We start from the raw sequence: 14,668 nt of genomic DNA, 5'->3' as shown, positions 1-14,668 counted from the left end.
GCACCCGTGGGGAGTCTCCATTAAGTTGGTTTCTACGTGTTGCGTATGGATTTGGCTCTACCCATTTACATTCTTTCTTCCATCCCACTGGGATGCAGGGAACAGATGCACCAAAAGACTGGCCGAGGTTGGAGGCATCAGTTCTGGCCAAGAATTATACTGATGCTCACATTCATGTGTGTGTAAACCATGAAGCTAAAGGCCTTCTGTCAGAGGCCGGCGGGCATCCCCTCCCCCTTGATTGCATTGCAGCCTGGGGTTATACAAGCCCATGCCTCTGATCTCTGCCTGCTCCCCCCAGTAAGAGGGACAGTGATGGTGTGCCTGCACTGACTTCAGATTTCTCCCGTCGCCCTCAAGTTCAGATCCATGCCTGAAACCTGAAGGTGACTTGCTGATGCCTGAAAATAAGCCTTGTGTCAATGTGAATTCGATAGACTGTGTCAGTGGGATTATGAATCGGCCAAAACATACAAAAAAAAGAAATCTCTTTTTGTTGGTGAAGGGAACTGCAGAGGCACAGAATTCCCCTCCCCCCGCTTCGCTTTATTTACAGTTTACCTATATTTTTAGCAGTGGTTGGTCCAGAGTTCCTCGCCAATCTAGTATTGTTAAACGATAGGAATGAAGGAAGTATATGACGCGGTAAAACCATTAGGCAGCAGCCTTACCAGGCCCTTGGGGATTTTCACAAATTGCTCTAACAAATGAATCCATTAACTGTGTGAAATCAGGCATTGAGCATAATGTATAAGCCCTGCTTGTGGTTAGTATTATCTTTTTGTTGGCTGTCAGGGGAAGGGGTTATCTGTGTGTGTGTTGGGAGATGGAAAAGACGAAGCCCAATGGACTCCATGTCATCGCGGTGTGCTAAGCCCAGCCCTCTGAGATTTGGGGACCTGGGGAGATTTTTCTGGACTTACCAGTGACACTAAAGTGAGGGGAACACCAAGCCTATTGGAACGTCCATGTTAAGCCTGCTATATTTTGTTAGCTGTAGCCCCTGGAAGAGATCCTGAACTCTGACACATGGACAGGATGTTAAGTATACGCTCTCACGCAGGAATACAGGAGTCACTTCTCAGTGTGGGAGAGTGAGCAACACTGTACAGCCCCAGCTGCACACAGATTGGCTCTGGGAGCCTGGGCAAGTCATTTGTTCCTTCCGAGATGTTTCCTCTAATCATCCCCACCCTGCCTACCTCAGAGTTGTCTGAAGGGTTAACTGGGCACAGTATTCATAACACTACTTGGAAAGTTTACAACTGTGACCTGACCTCTAGGAGATACAAGTAAGTGGTTTTGTTGAACTAGTTGAATCCTGATGTGCTCTAGGTCAGCTGCGATTGAATGCTTAATTTAAAATAATTTTTTCAGTTGGTATGGAAATAGAGTTTCTCCTTCCCTCTCATATGTGGCAGAAATTAGCTAAGCCCCTCCTCCCTCGTCATTTAAGCCACAAACATAGTAGAGAAGATGGAGGAGGCAAAGGTAAGCCATCGTTATGTAAGAGAGAATCCAGGTCACTGTTTCAGACTCAGTTCTCAGCTTATCGACAGTTATCGAAGGAATGTTTGTGAAGCTTGCTGTTTCTAGGGCACGTTAGTGTTCAGTTTGGCCCTGGTGACTAGGTCAGAAGGGAAGACGTGGTTCTAAGAATCAAAGGAAGGCAAACAGTGATGTTTATTTTTTTAATTTTGTTTTTAACTCCTGTCACTGCTTAAGCAATGCAGAATACCCATGAAGGAGGATATTTTGCAAAGTATATTAAGCCACTGAAGGTAGATGTGTAGGCATCCGTTAAGGTGATAATTGGGTATGTGCCCTCAAACCCAGCATATGTAAAACAGATCTCACCTTTGGTCTCAAATGTGCCCTAAGTCCTTGATCCTGTGTCTTTGAATGGAATCACCCAAAAGCCTTAACTCTGCCTTAGAGATATTAATTAACCTTAGAATTTGATAAGTCAAGTATGCATGTTTAAATGTTAAGGGTAACTACTAAAGGAAAAGAAATAAAATGCATTAATTCCAGTCAGCAACTGGTAGGGATAAGGGAAAAGAGGTGAAATAAATAAAATTGTACTTATCCAAAGGAATCTAGAAAAAAGAGAAAAATAATAGAAATGTTTTTAAAAATTACTCATAATTATGTGGCAGAAATAAATTCAAATACATTTATAATCACAATAAATGTAAATGGGCTAAATTTACTAGCTACTGGATTTTAAAAAAATCCATCTACACTCTGACTACAAGAGACACATTTAAAACATGAGGACACAGAAAGGTTAAAAGCAAAAGAATGAAAAACAGACACACACACACACACACACACACACACACACAAAAAACTAGACACCAGATGTTAACAAGAAACTAAAAGTTGGTATGGCAATATTAATATCATATAAAGTAGGTCTAAGACAAAAAGAATGATCAGGAATAAAAGGGATCACTGCATAATGGAGAGTGGATCAGTTCAACAGAAAGATATAAAAATGCTAAACGTGTATACTTAATGACATAGTCTCAAAATATATAAAGTGAAAATTGACAGATACGTAAAGAGAAGTTGTTGACCAATTCACAGTGACGGTGGGGGATTTTAACACATTTCTGTCATAAATGATGGAGCAAACAGACAAGAAAATATTAAGGATGTGGAAGATCGAAATACACAATTAACATGTTTAATGGAATGAACCATGTAAGAGAACCCTGCACCCCACAATTAGTCAACACCGTTCTTCCCAAGGACACATGGAGCATTTACAGAAATTGACCATGTACAAGGTCATAAGGCAAGACTCAGCACAAATAGAAATCATTTTGTTGAGACTATTCTTTGATTAGAGTAGAAATCACTCCCACCCATCTCACTCGTGACAAAGCCCTTTCATCTGTCCCTCTTTAATGTCTCCTAGCATCACTCTCCCTACTCCATTCTCACTGTGCTGCCTGAGTGCAGGTGCAACACCTTCTCTCTCCTGGGCTGCTGAGGCAGGCGGCAGCGGCCTCTCTGCTCCAGCACTGCTCTCTTCCAGTCCACTTTCCACCCTGCTGCCAGGGACTCTTCTAACATGTGAAAATGAGTATCCCTCTCCTGCTGAAGATCTTTGACTGTGTCAGTGGGTTCCCTGCTGCCGTCAGGATAAAACCCAGACCCCACCATGACCTGTAAGGCTTTCCTCATCTGGTCTCCACCTAACCTTGTTGCCTTTTCTCTTATTGGCCTGCTCTTCTTGGAGTCCTCCCATACCCTCACACTCACCCAGCCACGTTCTGTCTCTCCCCCTTCCTCCACCCTTCCACCGTTGCCTTTCTAAGTCATACTCATCCTTCAGAAATTCGTCGCAGATATTTCTTCCTCCAGGAAGCCTGCTTGGACACATCCCCAGCCCTGACATCCCTACTCTTCCTCCATTCCACACACACCAGTTCAGATTAGTTGATTCCCTAATGCTCCCATAGCAGCATTCTATTTACTCTGTCACAGCACTGGGTGTAATGGCTGTGCATATTCCCTGCTTAAAGCCTTCATTGTTTTCCCGTTGCTCTGGGATAAAGACTAAGGCCAGAACAAGGCCTGCGGGCTCTGGGAGGACCAGCCCTGGCCTCTTCCTCTGCCTCATTCCTCATCTCTCCAAACTAGCCTTCCACTTCCTTGAAACCATGCATTCCCGCCTACCTGAGGACCTTTACCTACTCTGTTCCCTCTCTGGAGTGCTGTTCCTTTCCTCCTCCTCTTTACCCCACTCACCTGGTTAACTCCTACTTTTTCTTGCAGTCTTAGTTCAGTTGTCAGTTCCTCAAGGAAGCCTTACCTGACTTCCCTTAATTGGATCAGGTTCCTCTAGTTCGCAGGGGACCATCTAACATTTCCTCAGAGCTCTTACTTCAGTTTCTAATTACACCTTCATTCTTGTGATTATTTAATTCATGTCTCTCTTCATGACTGAGCTGTCAGCTCCATGACAGTACAAACCAATCTGCCTTGCTCACCATGGTCTCCTAGTACCTGGTAAAATGCCTGGCACTGAATGGGCATTTGATAGATATTTGTTGGAAGCGTGAATAAATATAATTTAACTATATTTGCTTGACTATCTCCTTCATTAGTCTCTGAGGCCCTGAACAGACGCTGTGCCTTTTCTTTCTAGACCCAGCTCTTAGCAGGTGGCTGCACGTCATCAGTGTCTTGTGCACGTTTGTTGATTGAATACCAGGCCAATCCCTTCTCGGGAGACTCTCATGGAAACATATTATCAGCACACCTAATTAGAAGGTGATGTCCTACAGGTATTAACAGAGTAGTTAAGCCAAGAGCACACATGTATTTTAACTGGGTTCAAATTAGGGCTGGAATATCCTACCCTGGGTTAAAAGCAGGGCCAAACCTGGTTCCCATCTTGTAGAAGATACTTCCTTACTTCTTCAAAGGAAATATTAAGGAAATAAAGGATCTAAAGGAAGGGGTCAGACCCTTTGGGCTCAAGTCTGACCTCCTTATCTGACCAAGAGAAAGTTGGTAGGGTCTGGAAAAATGTTCCAGGTGTTGTTATTTCTGCCAGAGAGTGTCAGGTTGGCAGGGACCCACTTCATTCCTCTGGTGAGGAAAGGGAGTGTCTTCTTTCTTTTCTTCCTGCTCCACCCTTGGTGATCTGCACCAGGTCTGAGGAAGGAATGGAGTCATGGCTGACTGGCTTGGGCTATCACTTCCTAAGGCAGTTCTGTTCCATGAGCTGAAATCTCATCTTCCAAAGTTAGCAGTAAACTATGGACATGGCCGGGGGATGGACTTGGCAGTGGTGTGTAGGGGGTGGCTCCTACAAGTTTGGGAAAGCCAATTTTGCGAGCCAGTTGTTGAAACATTAGTGGCTTGAAATTGGCCCCAGTGAGAGTATTTATACCACAGAGAGTGGCAAATGCTTTAAGTCAAGGCTTTTTTTTTTCTTTCTCTCTCTATTCTTCCTTTTCTCTGCCTCCCTCCTTCCCTCCCTCCCTCCCTTCCTTCCTTCTTTTTCCCTCTGACTGCTAAACTCAGGTTGGAGTCCTGGCTGGACACTCACTAGCAAATTCCTCAGAGCCTCAGTTTCCTCATCTCCAGAATGGGGCCCCAAAACTGTAGCTGTTGCACAGAATTCCATAAGTCTTAAAGATAATGCATGCAAAGTGCCGAGCCCAGCACTTGGAAACTTGTAAGCATTCAATAGACGTTAGCTTGATTTTATCAGCCTCTGTATATCTTATTGTTCAGTTTTGCCAGTCATCCGTGCTATTGACTTAGGACTGAACAAACGTGATTTTTAACATTGAGTGATCTTTGAGCGATATTTGAAAATATCATTTTCTAAGTGATAGGGTAGAATTTTTCCTTATCCCTGATGTACAGTGAAGCTCTCTCTTCTCATTTGCTTAGGTGCTCTGATACACTAGTGACCAGTTCTCAGTATATTTCTTGGGTTTGTGTGTGTTCCCGTCCAGGATGACAGAGAACCTGTGGGGTCAGTAGTCTTCGTTTCCTGTTCTTTAATTTAGGATCCTTCTAATCCTTAAAACTCCCAAAGTCACTGAGAATAAACTATTCCCTGGCTTCCAGAATCAGGTATTATATCAGGGAGAGCAAGATGTCATACTCGGGCTTCCCTGATGGCGCAGTGGTTAAGAATCCGCCTGCCAATGCAGGGGACACGGGTTTGAGCCCTGGTCTGGGAAGATCCCACATGCCGTGGAGCATCTAAGCCCGTGCATCACAACTACTGAGCCTGCGCTCTAGAGCCCACGAGCCACAACTGCTGAGCCCGCGTGCCACAACTACTGAAGCCCACGCGCCTAGAGCCCGTGCTCCGCAACGAGAGAAGCCACCGCAATGAGAAGCCCGCGCACTGCAACGAAGAGTAACCCCCGCTCGCCGCAACTGGAGAAAGCCCGTGCGCAGCAACGGAGACCCAACTCAGCCAATAAATAAATTTATATTAAAAGAAAAAGATGTTATACTCTGATTGACAACTTCTACTCAGCGCCTGCCAGGAGCAGGACGCTGCAGATGTCCTGGAAATTTACAAAAGAAAAGAAGGGGAAAAAAGGAAAAGAAAAAGAAAGGCCTGAAATCCCTAATCTGTAATTCTGAAATGCAAAAGACTCTGAAAACCAGAAGTCCTTTCATAACTCAAATGTGGCAAAACCTGACCCAAACTGTCCTGAGACTATTTAAAGTCTTTATTTATTCTACTTCGTGTTAATATTCATATAATCTGGTTCAAAGGTACTGACATGCTTGATTATAGGCTATTAGACCAGCGTCTACTGGAGTTGTTCCGTAATATACAGTATACATACCATACTACCTTTCTAAAATCCCCCAAATTCTGGATTCTGAGACATATCTAGCCCCAAGTCTTTTCAAATAAGGGATTCTGGACCTGTAGTAGAAATCACAGTGTCTGCCTTTAAGGAGTTTACAGTTTGGCCCATACCAGAGTCATCAAGCTGTGCTTCGGATAAGAGGGGCATAGATGCTTAGACAGAGTGTAGCCGACAGGAAGTAGGGGGATGTTCATCTAACTGGGCTGTATCACCCAACTGCTCAATCCCAGCCTTAGCTCTCAAACTCCTCAATGAAGAGTAGAAAATCTGAGCAGACATATACATTCTGAAGACTCTCCTCCAATATCCTTCATTCCTTCCCTTGATTATGGGTCTTTAATTCTCTGCAGTCTGGCTTATCCACCCCTAAAACACTTTCCCCATAGAGCCTCATTTAGCTGGAGGTCAGGAATTCTCTTAAGTGCTTAGAGAAAACAGCCTTCATTCGAGAGGAAAAACAGAGCGCTCCCTGGTGCAGCGGTGTGCTCTGCGGGCCCCAGTTCTGTTTGAACTTTAATGGTACACCCCGGACCAGAGCATCCTGCACGCACTTAGTCATCCTGAAGACCTGCACACATCTTCAACGGAAATATCCTTCCTGCAGACGGATGCTTTAAAGCCCTGGGGCTCCGAGTCAAATGCAAAGTGATTCTGCAGGGGCTCTGGCAGCCCTCGCCCCCTTGGTCTAGCCTTCTCTTATTGATGTGTCTCCAAAAATCATTTGAATCTGTTGTGCAAGTTACAGTCTCCAGAACCAGCCCAGGAAGGACATTCCTTTCCTGAAATCAGCAGACCTTCCAGCTCATAGAAAGAGAGTCTGTTTGCTGAGTCTTTTTTTTTTTTTTCTTCTCTCCTGACCTAGAAAATCTGGCTTCTCCAAACTCAGTCTTTTGAAGCATGTGTTTGTTATCTCTTTGGAAATACTGAGGGCTTGCCCTACCATATGTTTCCCAAAAGCCTCCTATGGACATACCCATAAATAATAAAATGTGTCCATAAATAATGAAATAGTGACCTTTTCTCGAGCATTTACTGTGTACCAGGTACTGTCTTAAGTGCTTTACATACATTATTTTTTTAATTTAATAACTTTACTGGAGTATGATTGCTTTACAATGTTGTGTTAGTTTCTGCTGTATGACAAAGTGAATCAGCTATATGTATACATATATCTCCATATCCCTTCCCTCTTGCGCCTCCCTCCCTCCCACCCTCCCTATCCCACCCCTCGAGGTGGTCACAAAGAATCGAGCTGATCTCTCTGTGTTACATACATTATTTTAATTAATCTCAAAGAAATTCTGTTAGGCAGGCACTGCTATTTTTCCTTCTTTGTTTTTATAGGCTGGGAGGTAAATGAGTAGAGTAATATTTTCTTTTTTTTTTTTTTTTTTTTAGAGTAATATTTTCTATGCAGTGATCCACCCTAGCCAGTTTGATGTCTCAGAGTTTAATTAACAGAACAGGGGAGCTGCCCTGAGCTGAACTCAAGGTATTGCTTTTTTATTCTGCATTTTGCAGTTGAGGACACCAAGGCTCAGAGAGCTGCAGATAATTTGTCTAAGGTCACACAGCTACATAAATGTGAAAGCCGAGAGCTGAAGGGAGGCTTTTCTGACTCCAGAGTCTGTGATTTGAATCGCCAAAGAAATGTGGGAAAGAGAATAAAATGCCCCTTGGACTGAGTGTTCCTTAGTTTTTGTGCTCGTTTTACTCCACCAGCCTCCATAGGTCACAAAGCCCCATGGCCTGGGTTCTGCAGGAGGTACTTCTTTTCCTTGAATGAAGTCTTTGCAAGTTTCTGCTTTGACACATGACTGTCGCCTTCCACAGCGGTACAGTGGCCCCCACCAGCACTTTCCTGATCGTCACTGTGATGCTTCCCCAAAATGACCCAGTGTTGGCCAAGTCCGTCTTGACTTTTGTCACGGCAGGGTCATTTGCCTTTGCTTTTAAAGGGGCTGGGGTGAGGCCAGAGGCTACTGGGTAAACTGAGTAAAAGATCTTCCTTCTTGACTGGGTTGGAAAGGCCATGAAAAAGGGAAGTTCTCATAGACACGGCTTTTGGTTTCTCCTGCATCTTTAACTACTTGCATGACCAGGCAAGTCATTTAATCTCTCTGATCTTCATCTGTAAAAGGAAGCTGTTACGAGGACCGATCCCATCATGGGGCCATGAGGAAGGAGTAGAGTGAGGCCTGGGAAGGGCCTTGCAATGTAGTGAGTGCTTTGGAAATAAAAGGTATCATGAGTGTTATTAATAAGAGCCTATGTTTTAGCGTGTTGATTATTTACATTTTTATAACACTTGGGGTTTCACAAAGCATTTTATATGAGTAAACAAGCATCTTGGGGTGTCTGTTGTATAGACTCTACGTTAGGTACTTGATAATCATTTCGTATTTGCTCTTTCTTCTGTTATACCGGATGGATGAATGGCTCTCCTTTTTCTTTAGCCAAGAGAACCGGGTCGCCCAGAGGCTGCCGGCTTATCAAAGCAAGTCTGTGGCTTAGCCAAGAATAAAACCCCAGTCCCAAGACATCAGTTTATCCTGCTGCCTCTCCATGGGGCAGCCTCGTTTCTAAGGGCCCCATGCTCGCTCAAAACATTCAAAAATAAAAAAGACAGAACTCCCATTTCTGCCAGAGAGAGATATCCAAGCATCTCTGGAAAAAGAGTTAGCAGTCCTGGCTTGCGGTTTTGTGTTGTAAGGTGCTTGGATACGAAGGAGGAACTGTAAACCCCATGGAACTCGTTTCACATGTCAGAGTCTATTCTGGATCTTGAAAGCGGGCCACGGAGGCCCCAGCTGTGCCCCAAGAGCTACATTCCTGCAGAGGCTTCCAGCACCATGCAGGAAGTGGGTGGGGGAGGGGGGCCCAGGATTCCCAAAGGGACCCAGTGGGTGTCACAGCCCAAGGGCAGGAAGAAAAGAATCCCCCACCCCAACGCCAGCCTTCCAGGGCCTAGTTTTTGCAGAGCCTGTATCAGGACATATAAAACTTGTTTCCTTCTGCATTATTTCTTTTTAAGGACTTTGGCTATTTTTAGAGGTTCCTTTCACTTGCCAATTCTCTTTGATCCCACGTGAAAAGTCCAAAACGGACCAGTCTTCAGTTTGCACTGTTTGCCCTGTTTCAGCACATCTGATAGCTCTCGGGTCCTGTGACCAGGTCACTGTCACTGGTATTCCACACACAGGTCCACACGCAGCTTGGCTATTGGCAGGAACCAGGTGGGCTTTATGGGAAGGAGCTGGAGCAAGAGAGCATCACCACTGAAGGCCCCGGGAAATGACTGGTGTTTGATAAGGGGTGAAAGAGCTTGGAAGTGAGTTGAAATCTTCTATCCAAGAAGCTCAACTAAGAGATAAATCTGCCCCTGGTATCTAGCGTCTCCAGGGATGTGCACATTGCAGTCAAGATGCCATTTATCAGAAAAATCACAATGGTAGCCCGGGACCAATAATGAGGACAGTACACTCATATGTCAAACATGGCCTCACGGGAGTTGTCTTTAATTTTGGCAGGTAGCTGGAAGCATGGTTTGCCCTCATCCCTTCTGCTCTTCATGGTCTCTCTCCTTGTTTATTTCTTTTCTTCTAACTGACCTTTCAAAGCCATTAATATCCTCCACCACCCACTGCTCCTCTCTCATGTTTTAGAGATCAAAGCACCATTACGTTGGGTGGAGTGGTTTGAAAAATGGAGCACTTCTACGTTATCGGCCTTTGAAAGCAGATTAGGCAACAAGAAGTAAGGAGAAATGTCAGAGAAACTTCTTACTTCTCTGGGCTGCCATCTTTTTGCACATAATTCCTCTTGACTTTCAAGGAGCCTACCTTCCTTGGTTCCTTGACATTGTCATGTTCAAGGGGCTCCTCTGGAATTCGATAAATCTAGACATTTAGGTGGGCCCATGGGGTGGGGCGGTCAGAAGGGAGAACACTTCCTAATGTTTTCATGATACTGTATTCCTAAACCCTTGATGGTGTGAATAACTTTTCTATGGATTTGTTTGTACAGAAAATAGATAAACGGGTGTTGCTTTTCAAAACCGTTCTGCATAGGAGCAGGTCATTAGGTTGTCAAGTTTCACATTCCATAGGGAGCTTGGTTGATCTGATTTGCAAAAGTTCTAACAGCATATTTGGCAGCATGACTGTTGGGAGCCTCCCTGAGTCTACTTATGTTGAGCCCACCCTGTCTAGGGGAGGTCCCATCCCTTCCCTATGTGTTTGACCCAAATGTGTTTATTGTGTAACATTTATGATAATTTATGATTTTATTTATGTATTTGCTTACTTGTTACTGTCTCACACACATTCTCTCTCTGTCTCTCTCTCTCTCTCTCTAATGGAAGCCTCAGGAGGGCCCAGATCAGGTTCCTTTGGCTCACTTGGTATTGTCAGCACCTAGATCTGTGCCTGATGCATAGTAATTGCTCAGTAAATATATGGGAATGAATGAATTCAAGAAATGTGTTCTGAGAAAAGCTGTTGGGAAAAGGTGTAAAAAAACCCCAACTTATCAAAAATATTCCCTGTGGAAGAAGGTGATATTTAAGGTTAGCTTCCTTGCTCTACCAATCCTTTTAAGCAAGGTGAGTAGCACTTTTTAGAGAATAGTGTTTGCCAGACTTGGAGTCACTAGTTATTCCTATAGGACTTTGAAGAAATAGTGGAAGGCCCATCACTTTTTCTTTCTCTTATTTTCCTTTCTATCTATTCATCCTTCCTTTCTTCCTATATTTATTAAATGCCTATCAAGTATACGTAAAACAGGGGTAATAATATACCTACCTCAGAATTGTTGTGAGAATTAAATGAGATAATTGTACTTAACAGTTTTTGGCAAAGTATCTAACATGTTAAGAGCCTGATAAATTTTAGCCATTAACACTTCCATCAGAAATATTTATGAAGCAACTATTTTGCACCTTCTGTCTGAATCTCCAGAGTAAGGAGAAGGGATACTGTCTAAACCATCGGGGAGCTTGTGATGATTTATGTCATTAGTTTTCTTTCCATAATATCTACTTCAGAGCAGAGGGTTACATGGTGGCTTCTTGTGGTACAGGTGGGGACGGTCAGCTAGACAGGACAAGAATGAGGAAATGAACAAAATGTCAAACTTTTACATAAAGACAGGATCAGTTACTCATTTTTCCCTTTTGCCTCAGCTTCCTTATATGGCTTAGCACAGCACTGTTACTGATCCTTTTTTTTTTTTTTTTTGCGGTACGCGGGCCTCTCACTGTTGTGGCCTCTCCCATTGTGGAGCACAGGCCCCAGACGCGCAGGCTCAGCGGCCATGGCTCACGGGCCCAGCCGCTCCGCGGCACATGGGATCTTCCCGGACTGGGGCACAAACTCGTGTCCCCTGCATCAGCAGGCGGACTCTCAACCACTGCGCCACCAGGGAAGCCCTGATCCTTTTTTTTTTTTTTTTTTTTAAAGAAATTTGATATTTTGTTCAGCATGGGCTTTTCTGCATTAAATTTGATTTTTTAAAAACCTTGCATTAAAATAGTATTTCTCTTGATTTCTGAGTAAATTTTGGACCTGAAGCAAAGTGCCTCCCTCTTCCCACCCTGGTCCCAGCCCTGTTAGCTAGTCAACCTCTCTAAGCTCTCATGATCAAGCCCTTTGACTCTAGTTAAGGGCTATTGAATTTATGTTCTTATCGTCCACTGTCAATACCCAGTCCAATGCACCACCAGCTCCTGTCTTAACTTGTAAAGTAGTCCCCTCTTTTGTTCTTGGCCCCCTCCAGTCATTTCTATACACAGAATCAGATTTCTTAAAACCTATATCAGATGATCACTCCCTGGCTTAAAACCTTCTGTGGCTTTCTACTTCCATGAAGTAAAACCCAGACTCTTACCATGGCCTGAGACCCTGTGACCTGGCCTGACCTCCCATTCCTCCCTCCCTTTGCCTGTTATGTTCCATGCACTCCTGTCTTCTCTTAGATCCTTGAGTCCATGGTGGTCTCCTCCACATGGCTGCCTTCGTACACATGGTTCTCCAGCAACGCCCTTCCCGACCTCTTTCCGCCTCGCAGATGGCGGCTGAAGTGTCACCTCCTCAGAGGTCTTCCCTGACCTCCTGGTCTAAGTTCTGGCCCTCTCTGCCTCTCTTAATCTCTTCTGTTGCCTCTTGTTCTTTCCCTTTTCAACACTTCCCATCATTTGTAATTTCATTGTACGTCCATCCATGTGTTTACTTGCTTGATGTCTTTCTCCCCCACTCGCCTGTAAGCTTCTGGAGGACAGAGTCATGCTTATTCACCACCTTCTCCCCAGCCTCTAAACCATGCCGGGCACAGAGGAGTTGCTCAACCCTTTCTTGAGTAAATGAGGGAGGGAAGGGAATGAGTGAGTAAATCAGTCTTCAGCTTGCAAAATCTTGACCTAAAGACTCTGCCACACACTGAGGAACAATGGGACACTTTTATGTCGCATTCTGCTCTCTGTTGTCATGAACTTTGCTCTTCTAAAGCAAGTGTTTTTCCTCTGGATTATTTTTATAGAAAAAGAGAAGCAAATATAGAGATAATTATTGATTCTCACTCATCAAGTCCCTGCTCCCTATCACCAGCATCCTTCTGAGAGCCTGCTGCAGAATTCCTGGGAACCACAGGAAATAAGTCCACTAACCACTTGAAATGCTCTTATAAAAATAGACCGGACTTGACCTTCTTCCTGTGGAAGGGCCTCTTTCCTCAGGGCAAACATTACAAAGAAATTCTATCTGCTCTTAGGAGCCTCCTCCTTCCATCAGTCTTCCAGCAGGACTTATCTGGACAAACTTGGAATCCTCTTCTGAAGTTGTCCCCCATCTGCCTGGGTCACCATCTGAGCAAATTCCTCATTTATTATTTCCATGCTCTTGTTTTTATATTGAAATGATAAGATAAACAGACAAAAATCAAAACCTTGGGGAGCCAGCTATTGGGATGTTCTGCTGTGCACTGATAGTCCATTGGGGTGGTTTTACCCTCACCAGAGGTTACTACCACTGTCCTTGGGCTTCAGTACAGGGGTGCACCTACATCACTCTGACCATTATCCCCTTACCAAATTCCTTACTTTTAAATTTTATTACTGAAGTGCAGTTTTACTTAAGTTCAGTTTCCTTATTTAAAGGAAGCTTTATCTCTCTAGTGTAATTGCAAAAACATCCCATAAATGGAAGGCAGTCGTAAAGACAAATACAGTCAAAGGACAGCAGTCACTGGCTTCTGCTTAGGTGCTGTTGCCTGCCTGTTCAGCTCTTTTGGTTACACAGAGAGAACAACAATTCTTCTAGGGGGGTTGAAAGCAAAATTGTACCAAGCTAAAGCCTCCTCCTTGAATAGTGAAAATGATTGAAGGAGGCTTCAAAGGTTACACCCTTTCTCTCAGCAGTGGTCCTGAAAGGTGTCTTAGTACCACTCAGAATTTCTCCTGTATCAATAGGGGCACATGCCTCATACTCTGGGAAATGAAGGGTTAATACTTGGGCTTTACTCTTATATCAGTTCAACAGATAAGCAGAGGATGCCCGTCAGTCCCCTTAGAAATCCTGAAATATGAGGGAGTGATAGAAAAATTAGAAAATACAGATAAACAGCAGTAAAAAGTTTTAAAAGATTCTCCATGATCCTATCAGCCAGAGATAATTTCTGTTAACATTTCCATTCATGGAGATGTAAGCATTTTACAAAGTGGAATCACGTATGCGGTTAGATGTGGGTTTAGGCCAGATGTGATGTCCGTTCTTCACAGCTGCCCGGCCAGTAGCCTTGGTTACACAGGCCCAGTAGCCTTCCCTGAGAGGGATGGCAGCATCCAGCCAGCGCATGGTACCAGCAGATGAGCTAAAGTCGGATTGAAAAATCTCACCACCAGATATACCCGGAAATATAATTTCCACGGGAGAAGGTGCTGCTGGGGGCATGTGGGCTCATCGATCTTCAGGACCAGATTGGGAAGCGAGGCACCTTGGTGTCTCAGTAGGTGACACAGAATGCAGGGGAGCCAGAGGGACCTTGCCGCCCGACCTGCTGGCTGGTCATTGAGGACCCTTGTTCTTGCTCTTTTCCATCCTGCCCTGACTCACCAGGTGACCGGACAAGTCGTCTGTCCCTCGGCTGTATGTGTATGACTTCAAGAAATGACTTTCCGAGTCATGCTGCTACTAACTTTATAAAATCTACAAGATGGTGTCATCTCTGGCAGGTCTGAGGGCAGGTCAGACAGGCTGGAGGGGACAAAGTGGACCAGCTGGCTCTCAACATGCCTCTTGGTCTTATGA

General features: G+C 44.4%; 1 protein-coding gene and 1 non-coding gene across 4 annotated transcripts in view; both read right to left on the bottom strand.

Annotated features, from left to right (window-relative positions):
- FGF1 (fibroblast growth factor 1) overlaps positions 1–14,668 on the bottom strand; it is a 158,347-nt gene that overhangs the window by 22,530 nt on the left and 121,149 nt on the right. The gene's annotated exons all lie outside the window — the stretch shown is intronic.
- On the bottom strand, positions 7,705–7,859 carry LOC116752416. Its single transcript, XR_004349488.1, has one exon. It is a non-coding gene; the product is annotated as a small nucleolar RNA SNORA36 family (small nucleolar RNA).

This window comes from Phocoena sinus, chromosome 3 (assembly GCF_008692025.1).
Source record: "Phocoena sinus isolate mPhoSin1 chromosome 3, mPhoSin1.pri, whole genome shotgun sequence".
Classification (NCBI taxonomy): Eukaryota; Metazoa; Chordata; class Mammalia; order Artiodactyla; family Phocoenidae; genus Phocoena; species Phocoena sinus.
This window is presented reverse-complemented; position numbering and strand designations above follow the sequence as displayed.